Genomic DNA, 21,904 nt, shown 5'->3' on the forward strand with positions numbered 1-21,904 from the left:
AGCAACAGGAGATAAGATGGCACTTTGTTGTCGCCTGCTGGGGCCCATTATGAATATTCTATTTCAGAGGCAAATCACACTGTAAATACAATGTTCAGATTCATTTATTTCCACAATAGCATTTTTGCAAAGGTGCAATTTCATAATTTGACTTAGCATTGATAGCACATCATCATTTCAAAGCTCTTTATAACCACTGGTTAATTCACACATCCTTGGGAAATTGTTTATTTGTACCAGATCCATTTTAAAGTGAAATCACCAACAACATATAAAGATAAAGAAACTTGCCAAAGGGTAAACGGGGACAGAGATGTGATTAAAATGTGCTGTCCTTCTATCTGTATCCTTTCCTTAGCACATGTGACTAGGCACTTCTGAACACGCATGTGTTCCCAATAAAAACGAAGGCTCTATTAATGATTCTATTACAGGCAGGAAACTTGGTTTAAAACAATAAATCCAAGTCATTCGAGATGCAAATGCAAGCAGGACCTGAAATGAAAGAATGTATTAATTGTACTTTTCTCCTCTGTTGGGTCCTCCTGAGCCAGATTTTTATTAAAGCAAATTGATCAATGGTGGACTAAGGCTAAAGTTATTTAGCTGATTCCCAGCATTAATTGGAAAATGTCTAGCATTTCTAAACACCTCAATAAAAAGAGAACTTGAACTGTCAGCCCCCCATTATTTTTGTCACTACATCTTTCCTAAGACGGACCTTGAGATTTAAGCTATTGATGTTTTGTACCCATGTTGTTTCAGGGTTTGGTGTAGATACTGATTATACAGGCCCTGAGACTGATGATGAATGTGAGTTCACTGTCCAACATCCATCACAATGTATACTCAAAAAAAATATATGGTAATAAATTCAGAACTTAAAAACTTTTAAGTTGAGGTAAATTCAGGCACTTTCCAAAGCACTGTTTATTTGCATACCAAAACTCTTCCTCTGAATACCTCAACTGTTGCCTGCTCCTTCATTCATTGATTCAATCATTTAGCAAGTGTTTATTGACCACAGAGTATGTGCCAATTATTGTTCAGTGATAGAGCAGTGAACATAACAGACATCATTCCCTGCCTTCATGGTACTTACATTCTAGAAAGACGATGATAAACAAAGGAGAGCTGTTTGTCAGGAGATGTCCTTTGTGCTCACCCTGTGCCCTCCAACTTGATCCTCATTATCTTCATTGGCAGTACCAAGACAGGCCCAGTCTCTCTGGGACCTGACTCTCACTCCAAACAAGATGTATATAAAAACATCTGGCTGAGGCAATTGTTGGTTGAATGTCATGTGTGTTTCTGATTGCTGATGCTCTCTACTTGTAACCTCTGCTGGGTTTCCAAACCTTCTACAATTCAACCCTCAGCCACTGCTCTTGCTTCCCAAGTTCACTCAGTCTCCAGCCCTAAATACTTGACCAGTGCAAGCCAACTCTCCACACCCGGCGCTGGCTAGCAAGGTCTCGCTTCAGGCCTTGGCTCCTTTGTCTATAATTATGGATCCCAGTCCATCCTCTTTGACTCTCCGGCAGACCCTGATTGACAGGCCTCAGGAAGCAGTGGACAGGGACACAGTGAACATGTGGCTTCCAAAGCTTCAGGATGATTCAGGGTTGCTTTACAATATGTTTGCCAGAGCTGGCTCAGAGGGGCTGCTGGGGATATGGTCTCTGGGTGAGTCATATATAGGAATCTCTCAGTTGGGGCCAAGCACAGTCAAGTCTCATGTTTTGGAGTTGGTTTATAGTCTCGGCAACCATTTTACTGGCTCTTCAAGTGGCACAAATTAAATAGAAGACAGAAGGAAACTATAGGAAATCTTTTCTGCCTCATATCTCTAGTATAAAAATAATAATTCTTTAACAAAAATATTAATAACTAAATAAATGAGCGGAATGCTTTATCTTACCATTCCATCTTCGCCTCCTTCCACAAAAGGCCCCCATCCATCTCCTGAATGTAGCTAGTGGTGATAGAAACAGAAAGGAAGAGATAGCCTTAAGAAGACATGGACAGAACTTGACCAGTGATTGGATTTGAGGGGAGATGGAGACTGGGCATTAGTGACTCTCAGTGTCCCTATCTTCAGGCCTGAAAGAACAATAGTACCAGCAACATAACTGGTAAAAAAGCAAGACGGGGGCGCCTGGGTGGCTCAGTCATTAAGCGTCTGCCTTTGGCTCAGGTCATGATCCCAGGGTCCTGGGATTGAGCCCCGCATCGGGCTCCCTGCTCGGCGGGAAGCCTGCTTCTCCCTCTCCCACTCCCCCTGCTTGTGTTCCCTCTCTCGCTGTCTCTCTCTCTCTGTCAAATAAATAAATAAAATCTTTTTTAAAAAATTAAAAAAAAAAAAGCAAGACGGTAGGTCCCGTTGTGGGCATTTTGAGATGCTTTTGAAATATACACATAACATTCTATTGCTTTGGAAATAATGTGATCAAGTTCCATGGTGATAAAAATGGGTTTGACCACTTCGTCTTAATGGAAGAAAGAAAACTAGGATTAATTTACCAAACCTGTGACGTAGCCCTGTGTAGGATGGCAAATATGCTCAGTATGGATTAGCAGTGGCCTTCGGTAGCGCATCTGAGAAAACTGCTTGGCAAGGAATAGCACAGTATACTGCAGTGCCTCCCACAGGCTTGAAAAGACGTGGTAGTGATCTCCATCTTTAATCCGTACGCAGAAGGGCCTCTTCCGGAAACAGGCTAACCACAGAATGGTAGAGAAGAGTTTTATTTGGAATAAACAATTTGTTGATTACATTAAAAGGCATGCGACTTATTTTTCTTGAGCACAGAGTTATCAGAAATAAAGTTTTACATTTAATTCCTTTGTTTTAAAAAAGTCTAATGTCTGTATTCTATAGAATCAATTTTTAAAACTTAAGATCTGCAGATACTGGAAAAATATATGTTGCCATTCTTATAGTTCTAAATAAAGATTTGTTCTGTGGTTTGGCAAACCCTACATTCTGTTTTACACAATAGGCCTTTTATGGAGACATACACATCACACTGAGGTCGCCTCTATGTCTGATGGAATTGGGCCTCATATTTTTCCTTTGAATAAATATTGGGGGAAAAAAACACAAGAAAATAAGTCACCCATAATCATACCACTCAAAGATAACACTATCTTAGTTTTGTATATCTTTTTTTGGCCTTTTCTCTTTGCATCTAGAAATATGCATATGTTAAAAAAGTTGAGATAGATACTTTTTATCCTACCATTTTCTCTTAAAGTTACATTTTAAGTATTATATTAGGCCCTTAAGTAGTTTTAAAACATGCCTTTTATAAATCACATTATCCTTGCAAAATAATAATTTTTATCAAACTGCTTAGGACATTTATTTTCAATTACTCAAAATTAAAAGTAATAACAATAATGGTGAGGTGATATCTCTATGCATATCTTTATGTATCTTTGAGAATTTCTTTAGAAGAGATTTCTAGAAGTATGATTTCTGAACTGAACAATAAGGACAGTATTAAGACTCTTGATACAAATTACCGGCTTATGTGAGAGGGTAATTCTCAGGATAGGGGAAGTTGGTGACATTTACTTTAAAACCACATCTACATTTCAAAGAAGTTGATATTTGTATGACATAAATTGCCATTTTATTTTTTTCTTTTTTTTTAATTTTTTATTGTTATGTTAATCACCATACATTACATCATTAGTTCTTGATGTAGTGTTCCATGATTCATTGTTTAAATTAAATTTTATTATTTAAATTAAATTTAAATTAAATTAAATTAAATTTTAAATCAGGAATTGGCATACTTTCTGAAAAGGATCAGATAGTAAATATTTTAGGCTTTGCTGACAAGATGGTCTCAACCTGAACTTCTCAGTTCCTCCATTATAGTGTGAAAGTCCTAAACAGTCTTTTTTTTTTTAAGATTTTATTTATTTGAGAGAGAGAGAATGAGAGATAGAGAGCATGAGAGGGAAGAGGGTCAGAGGGAGAAGCAGACTCCCTGCTGAGCAGGGAGCCCGATGTGGGACTCGATCCCTGGACTCCAGGATCATGACCTGAGCCGAAGGCAGTTGCTTAACCAACTGAGCCACCCAGGCGCCCTATAGTGTGAAAGCCCTAGACAAGTAAATGAATGAGCATGGCTGTGTTTCATTAAACTTTATTTATAAAAACAGGCAGTGAGACAGATTTGGTGTATAGGCCATAGTTTGCCAACCCCTGTCTTAATTGAAAATTCTGCCATGCTATGAAAAGATCTTAAATTTGTCACCAGCAAGATTTGGGAGCAAGTGTTCCCTTTGTAAAATTTGAGCTTATGGGATTGTGGATCCCAACTATAGTCTAGGGAAGGGAGTAAATTTGCTTTTGTTGCAAGACAATTTGGAAACCAAGCAAGGAAGCTATGAATCAGCCTGTTGTTTTAACATATGTAGGGTATGGAGAAGTCTATACACTTAGGCTTCTGTTTGCCTCTGTTAGGCATTTGTAGCTCTGCCCTGTATCTTTTCTCAGTGTGCTTTCCTGAGGAATTCACTCTAACTCCCACGAAAGTAGTCACATCTATGTATACAAACTATTTTCACTCAATATTGATTCAGTCAAGCGCTCCATCACTCATTAATACAAGCATTACTGCACAATTCCTAGGAAAACAAATCTGATGCTGGAAGAAAAAAGAAATCTTATGAGAAATAACTTTGTTCTCATGAAACCTACCAAACAGGGAATATTTTTCCCAGATGTTAAGCATGCAATTGCTTTTCCTTAGGTGACCCTTTATGGAACAGCTAAAAGACTACCTTTAACAAAGGTGTAAAACAAAGGAAATAAACCAAGTGTAATCTAAATGTTACTGTGTCATAAATAATTAGCAATTATCTGTCAAGGAAATTAGTAAACTGACCAAGGGGATTATATATGTTTTATTAGTCTTTATGGCAAAATAGAGGATGAAGGAAATTGCTTTCAGGGACTATCAGATCTTACGTAGATGTGCGTGCGTGCGTCTGTGTGTGTGTGTGTGTGCACACATACCCTTCTGACCTCAAGAATGCAAAAGCAGCTGCTTTGGTAAACACCACATCTGAGTCCAGCAGTAGTTTTATGCTCATTGTTTCTGTCTCTTTTATTTATGCTAGAGAAACAATGTGAGCTAGATGCAGACAGCTCTCTGCCAATAATAGAAGCGTGTTTGCCAGTGAGCCCAAGCAAGTAACAAAGATTTGGGAAAAAATGGATTTGACCTTAGCAAATTAATATAAACAATAACTTCCCTGCACACATCACACACACTCATACACACACACACACCATATATGAATAACAGCTACAGTCACAATTTTGGTTAGAAATACTTTTATATTTTTTGCTAGAAGACCCCAAATTGTGTTCCCATCATAAGCTTTTAGACCTAACACACAGTTTTTAAAATCTGCAGACGTTATAAACACATATACTGTTTGGCAGCTAGCTAAGAAGGTAACCCCAGATTTATATTCCGATCCTTCTGTTTGATGGATGAAGAAACTGTGGAGTTTTGACAGTGAGTGACTTGCCCAGGGAGTGGGTCTCTGGTACAAACTTGTTTCTCCTGATTCCCAGAACGATGATCTCCTCACCCATTCGTGCTTCCTCTTCGGCTAAGTTGCTTTTCCTATTTGTTGTTCGGTCCAGGTAGTGCACATTTGTCATTCGCTGTTTGGGCATACGTGCACTCCTTTTGCAGCTAGTCCTTCAGGGGCTGAGAACTTACTTTGTGGCATCTCGAAGGGTAGAAATTCTAGTCCTAATACCCTATAACAAACCTTCTAACTTTCATAAAATATGACTTTCTAGGAACCTAGTTTCAATCTTGAGCTAGTTCAACTTGAAAGGTTCACACATTTAAAAAAATGATTTTAGTACGTTATATATGTTTGTACAAATGCAACTCAGGGCCTTATAATAGTTGTTACATGACAGCCAGTCTTCAGGTGGGGTTATCGTGAGGTCACCCTAAATCACTGATTCCACTACCACTGTGAGCTGTGCATTGGGCCATGGTAATGCCTCAGAGAGCCCATCTGTATGTAGCCTGGCAGAACCGTCCATCATGATGCGCAGTTCTATAGCAAATCACTCTTCAATGACAAAGAATTGATTTGATTCTTTACATTACTTTAAATTCATCTGGTTACATGGATGCTTTTGCTTTTTTTTTTTTTTGGCTTTCATTGTTTAGATTCAAAGTATATGGTTCTCTACTCCATTTCTACTCCGGTGAGGGACTGTCTCATAAAGTGGTGAGCTCCCCTTACCCCAGAAGCTCTCAAGTAGTGGCTTGCTGCCATCCGTGAGGTGTGCCATGCATTTCTAGACTGAATTGGGCCCACAAATAAATGGAGATGAGTAGATTGAGTGCCAACCCCACGGCCGCTGGTTTGGATGGGGTCATTTTCATTTCATTCCCCAGAGCACATAATGAAAGACACAACTTATCTCAGAGCTAAGTTCGAACTGGATAATGGCATCACAACGACTGCTAGGGGACAATCATCGTGTCCTAGATCCCTGTGCCCCTGGGTACTGAGGAGCAACGGAACCAGTGAGGCAGTATTGGTTAAAAATAAGTACAAAAATAAAAGGCATCCCAGCCAGGAGGGGACTAGTAGAGCAGGACAGACACAGCTGACAGAGGACCTCATGGAAGACAAAATGCTACCAGGTTTCTCTTATGGTGGCGTTTGTTTTCTTCCCCGTTCTTCTCCCAGCTTTCTGTTTTTTGCAGTGATGATTTAGTACTTCTGGGGGTAGGGGTTCGATTCAAATAAAAGTATATCAGTGAAAGGAGAGGAAATGGAAGACAAAAATAGAAAGTATTGCAGTGAAAACATGTCTTGGGTCAAATCCTAAACAAATTATTAGAATGGATTTCGGTTATTTTCGACTGTTCGGCCTTTGTTCATGTGTTGACCAAATTACCTTTCGTTCCCAAGAACAGCTGAGCATCACACGGGGGTTACCTGTTCCGTCATACGATTTGGTTGAATCCCCTATTTATATCTTGATGGGAAGACAGACTCTCAAAATTTGAAAAAAAATCAGAATCTTCATTCCTTCTTTCTCATCAGCATGCCAATATTGTTTGATCATATTCAGTAACAACAACAACAACAACAACAACAACAACAAAAAGGCAGGAGTGTGGGGCACCTGGGTGGCTCAGATGGTTAAGCGTCTGCCTTCAGCTCAGGTCATGATCCCAGGGTCCTGGGATCGGGTCCCGCGTCGGGCTCCCTGCTCCTTGGGAGCCTGCTTCTCCCTCTGCCTCTCTCTCTCTCTCTCATGAATAAATAAATAAAATCTTAAAAAAAAAAAAGCAGGGGTGTGTATCATATGTCAGTACCACAGTCAGCCCTGGGTGCGGGAAGATGAATAATGCCTCGTTCACTGTCCTAGAAGGGGTTACGGCAGATGCGGGAGACAGGACTGGTAAACGGGTATTTCACAGTTGCAGATGGCCAATGCTGTAACGGATGTGTAAACAAGATGGTTTCTAAGTTGCTACCCAGTTTGGCTGTGTGGGCAAACCTTCCCTTTTTTCTCCAGCCGCTTCCACCACATTTAACATTACCAACCTCTCATTTAGAGAGGAAACTGAATATCTACTCCCAGGCCCACAAGTTTTGCACCCCCCCCCCCGCCGCTTCATTTCCCTATTATCATGAAAGAAGGCCCCAATCGTTGTCAACTGGAAATGAAATGAGGTAGAGAAACGTGAAATTGTTACTGATCTGTAGTAGCTGTGAAGCCTGGAAGGGAGAGACAAAGAATTGTACCCTGGGATTCATCCCTTGGGATTTACAAGTTTATCATCTCTTTTGGAAGATGGAGTTTATCCCAGTAATGAGATAGCGAACGAAACAAGGCCGTCTGTAAGTGCCAGCCGAGTGTTACACAGGAATGTGCGATAAGAATTCAAAGCGCCCGTTTTTCTTGTCAGGTAATTAAAAAGAAGAATGAGTTCTATAGATAAGCCCAATACAAGAAAGGTCTCCTAAAAATGTTTGTTTGTTTGGGTACACTTTGATCTATTTGCCCAATTTAGAAAGAAGATAACTGATAGTGTTGATTGCTCTCTCTCACTTCACTCTTACATAATGAGGTTCTCACACAGGTGAGATTAACTAGAAAGGAATGCAAAATATCACCACTGTGGAGGGACCGATTTTGCCTGAAATTGGAAGGTCGTAATGAAATTACAGAGGTTAACTTTGTCCAAGTTAACCACCTTGGACAAAGAGGTGCTCAACTTTAGAAATGGGAGCTGTGACTATAAAGTAATAAAGTTTCCTCGACAAACAAACATACCTGGAATTTTTGCATGGGATGACGTCTCCAGCTTTTAAGTCATTGACTGTGCTCCCATTTCTCAAAATCACTTGTGAAGTGGCCTCAGGGCACTTGCTAACCACAGGGATAAAAGCGATCTTTATGTTTAGAGTTATTATTCTTACTTCCAACCTTTGGGGTCCCCATGGTTGCCAGAGCCCCTCACACAACTTCCCCGTCCCCCTTTGTACTGGGAACAGGTCTGATGGGAGTGCCTTCCCCAAATGTTAACCAGGAGGGGGCTCCAAGCCTGGCCCTGGCTCAGAGGAAATCTTTGCTTTTCTCCTGGCCCCACCTCCTCATTAACAGACAGAGCAGCTGCAACTTACCCTTCCTGCAATTTCTGTGGGGCCCTTGCACTCCTGGCAAGATGCCGGCCCCTCTGCCGTGGATGGTAGTAATGTGCCCTCCAAGAGAACGTCTGATCTGCAAAGTGTTAATGGCTAAGAACTGGGGGGAAGTCCTTATCCAAAAGCCATCTTTTGATCAAGGAGGGGCCCTCTGCCTCAGAGGAAATCTTTCCTGTTTACAGACTTCTGGGGCCTTTGAAAAGCCGTGGCAGGTTATGGGCCAGGCTCCTTAGCTTTTACGCAAAGGGGCAAACAGGATGAGACCAGGATGGAAACTACATATCATAGGAACCCAGAAGGGCAGGAAGCAGCAACATAAGAGGGAACTCTTGATGAAAAGTATAATTGGAAAGGTTCGTGTTAAGTAGGAAGGGGATAATAGCATTAAAATATGTCTGTAGATTTTTTACGTGTTTGTAATAATACAACCATTAGCCCACCTTTCCTTCAGGTGGTTTTTTTTGACACATTATTCTCCACTTTGGAGAAATCTGATTCCCTCTCCCCACGCCCGCCCACCCTGCATGGAGATTCTGTGCTAAGTCTATTTGGGAGAAAAGACAATCAAACAGCATTCTTTTTATTATTGTTAATTTCTATGTGAAATGGAACTTGGGAAAGACCTTATTATCCTTTGTAGAACTAATTATTCTGACTAATTAGGAGATCAAAAATAAAAGAAGTATGTAAAGGATGAGGTTGCTATTTATTCACTATGCTTTTTCTTCATTCTGTTCTCCAAGAATGCCATAGATGTATGTGAGTTCTTTTTTAAAAATGGCGTAGACATTACTATGAAAGGAACAATTTTTTTTTGCTTCAAAAAACTGTGTGTGTGTGGTGGTGGCGGCGGTGGTAGTGGCTGTTGAAATCCCACGTGTGGAGTGGTGATGTCCACGAAACGCCCCACTAATTTTATAATCCCTTTGGTGGCTCCACCCAGCCTGCATGTGACCACGAGCCACACCCACCCAGCTCTACACCCCGCACTACAGGATGAGCCACGATCATCTGTTTCCAGACAGAAGTCAGTAGTAACATGTTTTATAATTGCAGTCCTATGCCAACTAGAGAATAAATTGTCATTACCAGATGGCTCCGTGGTGCAAAAAATGTGCTCATACAGAATTCTGCATCAGCCTCCTTGACTTGCGCCCAGCAGGTGATATTTATGGACTGTTTACAAGTTGCTCACATATGGCATTCTAAAGAGGTTTGTAACTTTTATATGCTGTCATCCAGTTTATTTATTTTATGAAAATCCCACTCCAAAGGTCAGCCTCCCTCTGTCTACCTCCCTAACTTCAGACTGGAGGAAAAATCCTCAATGTGATCTCAGGACAGAGCTGCTAAACAAAGAGGCTTTCAAGCCCTCCAAATGTAGTGCTCCCCCCCCCCCACATGTCCCTGATAGGCTGCTCATCCTGACTGCAGGCAGAACCCCAGTGAGAATGGGGGTAGCCTCCTCACTTATTCAAATGATACAACATTTGTGTTCTTTTGTGTGGAAATGTCTTGTCAGCTTTGGGCTTGGGTCAGCTCACGTGGAGGAGAGAATGGGGCAGGCACCCCGCAGAAAGGAGGGTGGTCAGTGTCCTGGGAGGGCATGCAAGCCACGGGCACTCAGGTGGGCCCAGGCCAGCAGGTAGGAGCCCTTCTCAAATCCTCTCCTGGCCACCGCCCAAAATGGAGCCTCAGAGTTCCCACGGAGGCAGCGACAGAGCTGCACCTGAAAATCGTTCTTCCTGACACAGATGGGCGTTGTTCTGGACATTGGCATTCCTGACTTGATCATCCTCAGTCCAGGTAGCCACTCAAAATGGGTAGAAGTTTTATTCATTTGTAGGTCAATGGAAATAGGACGAAGGTATTTTCTTGTCCTTGTGAAAGCAAATCTAAAGGAGTGATGTTATTTGGTCATTGGAAAGATTTCAATACTGAGATGAACACAGGGTGTCCCCGTGGTGGAGGAAAGGGGGAGCAGGCTGTGCAGGAGCCCCGGGGACTGCGGGGATCGCAGACATCTTGCAAGTCATGTCAAGTTCTTCCCCTTCATTTGGTAGGAAGTAGGAGACCGCAGGAAATTTTTTAGAGTGTGAACTTTCTCAAGTGACTTTTCCAAGTCACATAGGTAATCTTTTCCTTTTCACGTATTTCTTTGAACTTTCTCAAGTGACTTTTCCAAGTCACATAGGTAATCTTTTCCTTTTCACGTATTTCTTTAGGTAATTAGAGAGCATTTAATAACACAGATTTCAGATGGGGAAAAGGGAGAGGTCAGCGGCTCTACAGTCCCATAGGCGCTGTCAAGCCAACCAGGATCTGTTTGTGATGCTTAAACCAACACACCCCTCCAAATCAGTTGCCTGCGGCAATTTTCACAAAATACCTAAAATTAGGCCCTGCCTCAGGTATACTCAGATATACAGATAGACTGGAACGAAGAGACCACTCAAGCAAGGATGGGAGACAATCCCGGTGAGCAGCACAGACAGAGACCTGTCTCAGCACCTAGGCCTCTGGCCTGCAGGCCCATATGCTGCACCCAGCCTGCAGGGCAGATGGACCCCCACTTGGGAGAGCCAGGGGATGGGAGGAAGGTTGGTTCTGGGGGGCAGGGGGCAAGGCTTCTGTGGTGGGGGATGGGGCAGGTTCGGCTCAGCCTCTAGAAAGAGTACGGTTCTGTTTAGCCAGGGTCAGCCACTTACTCTGTGACTTTGGGCAATGTGACCTCATAAAGTCTCATTTCTCTCAAGGACAAAGTGGACCTAAAAATAGTACCTTTGTGGGTTTATTGCAGTATGCAATGAGATTATAGAGGGCAAGCGCCTAGCAAAGTTCCTGGCACGAGTAAATGCTCATGAATAGTAGTAGTGGTGGTGGTAGGAGTGTTCTGATTAGTGGGAAGAATACGGAGTTTACATTCTGGCACCATTCCATCCTCAGCCTATAACAAAAACAGCTACAGTCACGTGGTGTCTACTGTGTGCCTGACGGTGGGTGTATATCTTTAATCCTCACAAGCACACTGCAAGATACTGTCATCCCCATTTCACAAAAGAGAAATGAAGCATAAAAAAGGTAAAAGCTCTGGCTAAGGATACAGAACTTGAAGTGGCAGAACAAGGCTTTGAAGCCAGGTCCTTCTGATGCCAGCCCACCATACGGTCTGCAATACCCGACCAGATACTGAATTATGGGACCTTGTGTTCTCTTCCAGCTGACCGGAGGAGATCCCAGAGCCCTTGACTGCATGACTGGTCCTAATGTGCTTATTTCCTGGGCAGTAACTGAAAAGCACTTGGGATCTGGTGAATTAGGCATGACATAGGGTTAGGACATTAAGTGGGCCCTTCGACTACGAGGTTGAAAATTCATCAGTCTTTTCTCAGGGTGAAGGACAGCTGTAAAGAATGGACAGAGGCTGTGTAGAAGGATGGGGGCTGCCTGCACACAGCCAGGTCCCTCAAATCCCCCAGACTCCCTTCAACCCGGGCAGCATGTCCCGGTGAAGCAGAGACTGCAGGAGGCTTGCCTGCATCTCTGGTGGTCCATCCAGTAAGTCCCTGGTCAGTCAGGGCAGAAATAAGTCTAATGTGACATCCACATGCTGTTCCCAGGACCAGGGCTGAAAATAGGTTCTCTTGCAGTTCCCTTTCACCAACTGAAAAAGATATTTCTAGGGGATCCCAAGATCTTGAAACCCTGCTTGGCTCCAGAAAAACAGGTATACTTTAACGCCTGCCAAAATGAGAAAAATTAATAGGATAACTGACTTTCCATTGTGAACTGAAGTCGGTAAGTATATTATTAATAGGAAGACGTAGTACTCATTTTCAGAGACTAATGTAATTCCTGTGAATTTTTTCTTACAGCAATGTCCAAGAGTCTAATTTTCTAGAGCCATGAAACCGAACTCCATCTGACTATCCCAGCAGCTCACTGAGCAGGCGGCCCTCTGTTTCACCCTCCCCTCCCTCTGCCCTTAGGCCTGCACAATTTAAGGCAGTTAACCCTACCTTGAAACCCAAAGTGTTTGAAGGAAAAGTAGGTTTGCTGGAACAAGGTGTACCTTGACTATTTAAGTTGTAAGATTGGAAGTAAAAACTGCAGAGGCCCCAGAAATATTTCAGAATCCATATTTATATTCAGTCGAAATCTAAAGAAACTGAGAAATTCATAGCAAATGGCTTCTAGGAACATCCTTGGAGAAAACTGTTCATTCACAGGCTATAGATGAAATATTCACCCTTTGAAAGTGTGCTGCTTCTTATAAGACACACAGCCTGTGGCTGTGATTAAATTTGCCGTAAGTTATATGCCATCACCACAGATAGTAGTGTTTAGTGTTTGGTTTGTGTTACAGATTGTGTGGACTTCCAATCTGTAATTTATAATCAATTTGTAGAGTAAAGTTGCACTGAATGAAAGGTTTTTTCCTTGTTTAAACTGGATTATTAGGACTGAAATGCTAATCCTCTCTGGGCTCTGGTGGCCCCAGTAGGCGCCTTCCAGGGAACTGACTGGCTTGCCTAAACCAAACTTGGTGTGTAGACTTGAAGCTCTCAGCTTCCAAATTGCCTGTTCCCATCCTACCCCTCAAGCTCTAGAGTAAGAATAGACCCCCCGGGCCCCTCCCCCCCCGGGGCAGTTACCACTCCAGATCAACTTTCTCGGCTCTCTTCTCTGCATCCAGGCCAACCCCGAGAGTCCAGAAACTTCTTGTCCTCATCAGAGAGCAAGCCTGTTTCCAGATGGCTCTGGGCTGGCTTGGGTATAAGAAGCAGGATTAAGATGAAAAGAATCATTTTTCATAGGTCCACTTTAAAGTAACCAAACAGAAAAAGGAGACTCTAGAGAGTTCCAGAACAATCAGACTAACTAGAGAGGTCAATGGACCAAGGGGCAGCCTGCTTTCAAACAGACCTTCCTGTCTGGCTGTCGGTTCCTGTCCTCACTGAAAAGCCTGAGGATACAGCTCAAAGAAAAGTATTTCCCAAACTTAAGGAGTATGCTGACCACCCTTTCAAGAAAAGCATTTCCACCAATCTTGAGTGTTGAAAATTATATTTTTATTATATTGCTTACTACATATGTACAGAAAATGTATTCATACTTATGTTTAGCGTTCCCATAGAATAAATAAAATAATGTAAGTTTACACATTAATCCCAACATAACAACAAAACCAAAACACTCAGATGACAACATCAATTTGACGTGATGAATCGTGGCATTTGGTAGAAACAAAATCCCCGTCATTGGGTAACATAATAATAGTCTGATGTGTTTGCAATTTTATGCTTTACTTAGTATTAACTTAATTTCCTTGAGTTTCAGCATGATGGACAACCCTTTTAGCTATTATCATGGACTTTGCTGGTTTTTAAAAAAATTTTGTTTAATTTGTTGTAGCCACTGATGGTGGTTTAAAGTAATAGTATATTAACAATGGATTAATTTAATGGCATAGCCCAAAATATTACATTGGAAAATAAATACCTTTGTAATGAAAAGTTCTTTATTGCTTATTTTTGTCTAGAGTTGTTACTTGTGAACTACTGCTTATGAATTTCCCAGTGACTTAGGCCATGGTGCCAATGGCCAGGATATCAGTGTTTTAGAGGTCAGTTGTATGTTACTCCTGTGTTCCCAGGTGATGGATGACTCACCCATCCCAACCACTTGTATCTGTTTGAATGAATGGGAAGCTTTTGTCCACACAGACAGCCATGCCTTCATGTGGTCCACACTGGGTGCTCATTTAATCATAAACAGATACACACACACGTGGCCACAAAAAGACATGACAGTGTTTCTTATATGGTGGTTATCTAGGTGATCTAGAACATGTTCACAGTGAAGTTTTTAAAAGATAATCATCAGAAGGAAAACCTAAAATTTTTAAATTCTTTTATAACTGTTCAACACTTGAAGAATGACTGGCCTTGGGTCCAGCTACCCATGTCTGACATAGTAGAGGTGGTTTCCGGGCAAGTCACAGGCTCTAGACCCGGATCAGGGCTATGATAAAACCAGAGTCAACATGACTATTTTTGAGTCCTGGTGTGTTGTTAATGGAAAGGGCTTTTGAGATCTTCTAGGGCAATCTCTTTAGGTTGCAGATGAGGAAACAAAGACCCAGACAGGTCAAGTGACTTGCCCAGCATTACCCCACTGTTTAATGGCAGAGTCCAATTTGGAACTCTGCCCTCCTGACTTTTTGACCAAGGCTCTCTCATCACAGCACTGGCTTTGGCTGGGCAGTCAACTCCGACAGCTCAGCAGGTTAGTAGCTATGGTGTTGAGGAAATGCTACTTGTTTAATGTGACTGGTTTTGCTCAGATTCAAAACGGATGTTGGTTCTCTCCCAGGTTCATGTACATATAGGGTGAACCCTTCAGGACTTCACAGGAGTGGCATATTACTGTTTTCTTCCTCATTAGCTTTCCAATGCTTACTCTTCTGGCCCCTTGTATCTCTCAGCACAGTTACTAGAAATGAGTTTTGCTGAAGCATTATTCTGTAAAAAGATCAAGCCCCAGAATGAGGACTAAGACACATTAGCAGGAAGTCAGATGTCACTTTAGACTCTGTTACAATTCTCACATTCTAAGAGCTTACCAGAAGCATTTGGAAAATGTAGGAATCTCACCACTACATAAAACATCATGTATACATAAAAACCAATAAGTGATCAACATCTTATATTGAAAGAAATACAGCGATTTTAACTTGAGGTCACAAACCACACTCTGATTGTATATAAAGTTCTACGTAGTTGAATTTGCTCTCAATGGTATTGTTCAGTGCTAACATGAAGTAAAGAATGTATTTAATTGGTATTAGTGACCTCTTGGTTTGCCTGAAGAAAAGACATTATCCACACCATAACTGTGATGGATAAAAGACTCTACACATTGGGTATGGATGAGTGAAATTCATTCATTCACATGGTAATGCAGAAATTGATAAGTCCACAGTATGGTAATAGTGCCACATCCCTATCATACAAATCGGCTATGTTTTAAGGGATTTTTGTGGATTTTGAGTGCACCCATGCCTGTGTGTGTGTGTGTTCACTGTTAGCAGATGCCAAGCATTCTTCCTTCAAACATAACAAATATATTTTCTGTCTTCCTCCACTGAATGCTGAGTGTGTTTTAATAGAAGCGCTGGATTTAGTAGGGAGACTCCAAAGTCCAGTTCTGCTGCTGTCTTGGGGTCATATGACCTGGAGCGGTCCACAGGGGCTCTGTTTTCTTATCTGTAACATTTAAGAGCAGAGAAGATGCCCTCCAAATTCCCTTCTGTAATTCTTGTTCATGAGTTTTCTTTGTTTCTAGCACAATGAAACAAACTGTGTGTGATTAAATATGCCATCACCATTACAAAGATGTAACAGTCCACACAGGTTGTAAAATGCTAAGGAAGCACGCTGTTTCTGTTTTCCTCCACACTAGAAGCCAGGATATCTACTAAAGATGTTAGAATCAAAATTGGCTGGGCCAAAAACATTCCAAGGAAGGAAAAGCCTGGAAAAGTCCCTGTCCAGATAACTGTGTTAAAGTTTATATTTTACAAATGTCTCTTATCTTGTCTGAAAAGAAATAGAGAATCTAAGTATTCTGGGATTAAAAATAGATTGTGTTATTTAAGTGTATGTGTATGTGTACATTTAAATAAATTGGAAAAAAGAAGAAATTTTCTGAAACTGAAACGAAACAGATTGGAACTGTCTTCAAAAATTTTCTTCAAAGTAGAGGTTACAGAATGCAGGAATAAGTTACTAGGGATGCAGTGGAACTTCTTTCTTCAATGGGTTTTTAAAGTAGGACAGACATGGGGTGCCTGGGTGGCTCAGTCCGTTAAGCATCTGACCCTGATTTCAGTTCAGGTCATGATCTCAGGGTCATGAGATTGAGCCCTGCACTGGGCTCTGCGCTCAGCAGGGAGCCTGCTGGAGATTCTCTCCCTCTGCCCCTCCCCCTGCTCTCTCTCTCTGTCTCAAATAACAAATAAATAAGTCTTTAAAAAAATAAATAAAGCAGGACAGACACAAATCTGCTCATCTGCCTCAACTGGATTAGGTTGTACAAATGAACTCAAGTCTTTCGATGTTCATTCCCACTAAGATGCTCAGATGCCTTTCTCTGCCCATTGAGATTCAGGGTCAAAGTCATCACAGTGGCACACGCATAAAAAACTTAATTTTCTCTCTACCTTTATTTGTAATTAAATATTAACTCAGCCCATCAGAATGCTTGAAAACATTTATTTTTTTGAGTGGAGATTTTAAAAATCACTTTGCTTAGTTTTCAAAATATACTAGAGATTTAAGAGAGCCCACAACTGCAGAATTCTGATCTTCAAGAAAAATTGGGACAGAAAATAAATTTGTAGAGAAGGTTCACATTCTTAAACTGCACAAGTGAGAAACATATTTGGAAACTCTGTGGAAAAGTAGTAGATAGAGAATCAGAAGACCTGAGCCTTTAGATGCTAAAACTTACTATTCCACCTCTCTGTCTCAGTTTCCATATTTAAAAATAAGGAGATCAAACCAGACAATTTTGCAGGTCATTTCAACTTGAAAATAGATATATATAATCTTCTCTCTCTCCCTCTCTCTCTCTTTTTATACACACTCACACACACACGTATATGACTATATAAAGGTATATAGAATGTATGTGTGTGTAGATATATATAAAATTCTTCTAAATTTTGTCCCCATTTAATTGACTTCCTGCCTCCAGGAAACACTCTATGACCTATGTTTTAAGTGTTTATTATAAAGGAGTTTTGCAAGCTCTCTGAGTTTTCTCCAGGATTCACACCAATGCACTTTTGAAGATTCTATCTGCATCTACTCTATGTGCCCCCACTAACGTCTTACTGCACTCCACGTCTCCACAACACAGCTCTGTTTAGTGGCGCGCTATGGTTGCTGTTGTTCCTAGTTGTCTGGAAAAGTCTTGTCTCCAAATTACAGTGGCTTTCTTTTTTCTTGCCCTGTAGCAACAAATGATGGGAGAAATATGTGTATGTTTCTGTTCTTCAGAGTCAGAGCTGCCTCGAGCGTAGAATTCTTAACCCTCTAGTTTATTCCAAATGCAATGAATCACTAAGTAAATGAGAGCCACGGGCTGCATATCAGGGCAATTGTGTAAGTTAAATTAATTTTTAGAACCAGATTGCATTTGTTAAGCCGGGGCTCTTAATGTATGCCGACAAAAATGTCCAATCAGCCTACCAAGGTGCCGGAGACGTACTGGCCAGATAATAGCTGAAAATTTGAACTTGGCAGTTTTATGGATTGGTTTGTATCTAAAAAGCAGGCAGCTTTTAAAAGCCCTGAATAAACATTGCTTTCTGTGGACACCTATGGTGTGACTATTTATAAAAGTACCCAATCATTTTTCCCCTCCTAAAAGTGCTATTGGCAGAAGAGGGCTTGGTATTTAATCCATAACCTGCAATGCACTGCACCCTACAGTGGCAAAGAACACACAGAGCCAGAAGAAAGAGATCAAGAAAGCATTAAAAATGTCAGGCCACAAGACCATGTTTAAATTATTAGGTGAGATGCCGTCCTGCATTTAACAATGGCCCAGCACACCTCGAGGCCCAACTTCCTCTCCACTTGCTCTGTTTTGATGGGTTATTGCAATCTGTTCTGAAATTGAATTTCAGTTTGTTTCAATAGCATTTTGCAGTAAATAAGGGTGACTCTGGTATCTTGTTTGTGAATCTTGATGTAATAATCAGAGGTAATTGAAGCATGCACAAGCCACAGAGACTTATGACATGTTTTTAAACAAGTATTGACTGATATGAAACTAATTTAACAAAAACTGGAAATCAGACTCCTCTGAGAAGGCGTGCGCAGAATACAGGGTCTGTTGCAGTTGGACTTTTTAGAGCTGGCCTCTAAAAAACAGCTTATTCAAGTTTCCTTACCTTTCCTGAAGGAGTTTAGGTGCAAGTTACTGGCAGGCAAGGTTGTGACCCCATGGATAGGGCTAATCATCTGACGACCAGAATTAATCATTTGTCAGTCCTGTGGTTTGGATTTACCGGGGTCGGTCATCCCCTACTGCCTCGGTGGCTCCTATGGATAAGAAAACCTCTTGGTGTCAGAGGCACACAAAATCAACTCCAAATGGCAACATTTTGTGTAAACCAGCACAGCTTTGGAATCTTTTTATTTTGTAAATTAATTTTCTTTAGATAAGATTGCAATCTTTTGTATTTATGTTCATGCTTACACAGTTATATATACATATGGACACATCCCATAGAAGCATTATGTACATTCTCACTTGCAAAGTGCCCGCTGGACTTATATTCCATTTTAATGCTAGTTAGATACTAAAAAGGAGAAATAAAAGAACAAAACCTGTAATTTACATCTCTAAGCCTTAGTACAGACAAAGATTATTAGAACAGGTCCTGCTATTCTCCTTAGGCTCTGGATTTAAAGCTGGTGAAAAGCATTTGAGGATCAGAATTTGAAATTCAAATGATGAAAAAAATAGTATAAGATGTTGGCTTCCACAGAGGCTGACCTTACGTACAAATGGTGGTGAATTTTTTTGTTCATGCACTAAAGAGAAGAGAATGGATTGTGTGTAGTTCACTCCGAAGATTGGTGATAAAGTCTCTGAAACCTTTTGCTGCTTGTCCCCTAATGGAAGGAAGTAGAGGAGACAAATAATGCAGGGAGGGAACATAACGGGAAGAAAATAATTAGCAGCTTCATTAGGCAAATTTTACCATTTGAGTGTGTTTCTAGCACACACTAATGTCAGTTGCATTGAGACTTTATGCGGAGCAAATGTCCTTAAAAGACAATGAATTACAACGTAAAATTTGAAATGCATCAATGGCACCCTTATCGGTAACACTGCCAGAGATCCCAGAAAAGTTGAGATCTAAACAGTTTGTTTTTCTAAATAGAAATCTTGAAGATGTGGACCTAATTAGAACTATCATTCCACCTGTGGAAACTGAAACAGGATTGACAGAGTGACTAGGGATTTATAGACGTAATACTTATTATCACTAATAGGAGTTAGGTACCCAAATCCCAGGATGATAGATGCGACTATGCCCTTAAGTGTTTGGTATGCTCTTCAGCAGAGGTGTTGTTGTCATGATGGCTATTTTAATAAGGTTTCATGTAATTGGAACAAAAGCCGAACCACCCAGTATCTTTGCATTTTCCCCAAAGTGATTTATATCATTTGTAGAAAAAATTTCTGAAAGGGTAAGACGTTTTCCTTCACAACCATTTAGTAAACAAGTTAGAGGATTCAGTTTCAATGTTGTTAAAATCAATACGAAAGAGTTGGACTACCTGAGTTATGTGATGTTTATTCTGATTTTTCTTGTTTATTCATTTTCTCCGTAAGCATGAACTTTTTCCCAGGGAACAGTTTTATTTCTGATTCTCATAAAAACCCAAGATAAATAGACATATTTTCTACCTGCAAGAAGGATAATTGGGGCACCTGGGTGGCTCAGTCAGTTAAGCATCAGACTCTCAATTTCAGCTCAGGTCATGATCTCAGGATGGTGAGATCAAGCCCCTGCATCAGGCTCCACACTCAGCGTAGAGTCTGCTGGAGATTCTCTCTCTCCCTCCGTCTGCCATTCCCCCTGTTCCCGTGTGCTCTCTAAACAAATAAGTAAATAAAATCTTAGTAAAAAAGAAGGATGATCTTATCAGGGAAAAAAACTACGGCATGGCAGCACCTAAACAATAATTCCAGTGCAACACTAGGCAAACATAATTAACTGGTCCATACTGGCTAAGTTAGGGCTCCATAAACTCAAGTGGAGGAAACATTTACAAGTGACTGAGTATAAGAAAAGCCTCAAAGAACAGATGAACCTTGAATTGGGGTTTGAAAGAATGGAATTTGGTTCTGCAAAAATAAGAAAAGAGAAACTTCTAGGAAACTTGATGTCAGAACAGTTCTATGCAGTTATTCGTAGGTGAGGGGCATCAGGGCAGCTGTCTCTGACCTTTGGAAGAGCTGGTACCATCCCAGGGGTGGTGACTGGGCAGAGGCTCAGAGCAGAGACCCACAGGACTCGCCGGGTGAAGCCTCTTTCAGTTTGTGCCTTAAAACAAAAACCCTGCAGCTAATATCGGGGCATGCATTTGACTGCAAGTCGTCCTTTCTATTTTCCTTTTTACCCTGCCATTTCTCTACTAAGATTCATATTTTATCTTTTTCCTTTTTTAAGGTCATTATCAAAATTTGTTTATCTACATTCAAACACTGTTTTTCTTTCCTTTTTTTTTTTTAAGATTTTATTCATTTATTTGAGAGAGGGAAGAGTGAGAGCCAGAGGGAGAAGCAGACTCCCCGCTGAGCAGGGAGCTGATGTGGGGCTTGATCCCGGGACTCCAGGATCATGACTTGAGCGGAAAGCAGACACTTAACTGAGTGAGCCACGCAGGTGCCGCAAACACTGTTTTTCAAAAGTCTGGGTTAGAACATAGAGGGAGGGGGCGCCTGGGTGGCTCAGCTGGTTAAGCGACTGCCTTCGGCTCAGGTCATGATCCTGGAGTCCCGGGATTGAGTCCCGCATCGGGCTCCCTGCTCAGCAGGGAGTCTGCTTCTCCCTCTGACCCTCCCCCCTCTCATGCTCTCTCTCTCTCTCTCATTCTCTCTCTCAAATAAATAGATAAAATCTTTAGAAAAAAAAAAAAAGAACATAGAGGGAGATGCTCCATGTTGTTTGCAGCCCTAGGAGAACCTGACTTAATACTACCTTGAGCTCCAAAGTTTTGAATGAGCAGAGCGCGTTCGGGAGGCAGTAGAAAACACGTTACTAGAGAAATGTCATCGAATTATCTTCAAATGGCACGACATTTATTTTTTTTACTTCCTCTCTAGCATCTATGTTATTGGTTCACTTCCAGGTCACTGACAGTGAAGTCTAGAGCCAAGGATGAGGAGTTGGCTCTGTCTATACCACCACTCATCCCCTTGACTCTATTCCAGGCACTTCTGTGTGACTCTAGGTGAACAATTCAGGAGTTAATGCAGCTGATTCACTAGTCAATTCAGTAAAGAATCGCCTGTGACACCAGTGGTTTAACAAAATTGACGAGCTATTCTAGTCGTGATGTGGACACAGCTGCAGTAAAGACACGCTCACATG

General features: G+C 41.3%; 1 protein-coding gene and 1 long non-coding RNA gene across 7 annotated transcripts in view; one reads left to right on the forward strand and one right to left on the reverse strand.

The window, feature by feature from the left end:
* Positions 1-21,904, forward strand: part of NRP1 (neuropilin 1) — a 136,919-nt gene that overhangs the window by 19,817 nt on the left and 95,198 nt on the right. The window lies entirely within an intron of this gene.
* On the reverse strand, positions 99-8,801 carry LOC112834362 (uncharacterized). Its single transcript, XR_003210868.2, has 4 exons — positions 8,701-8,801; positions 2,524-2,720; positions 1,922-1,975; positions 99-495 (listed from the first exon to the last, which is right to left on the reverse strand). It is a non-coding gene; the product is annotated as an uncharacterized lncRNA (long non-coding RNA).

This window comes from Callorhinus ursinus, unplaced genomic scaffold, assembly GCF_003265705.2.
Source record: "Callorhinus ursinus isolate GAN/ISIS: 27379988/994484 unplaced genomic scaffold, GSC_fseal_2.0 scaffold62, whole genome shotgun sequence".
NCBI classification, from domain to species: Eukaryota; Metazoa; Chordata; class Mammalia; order Carnivora; family Otariidae; genus Callorhinus; species Callorhinus ursinus.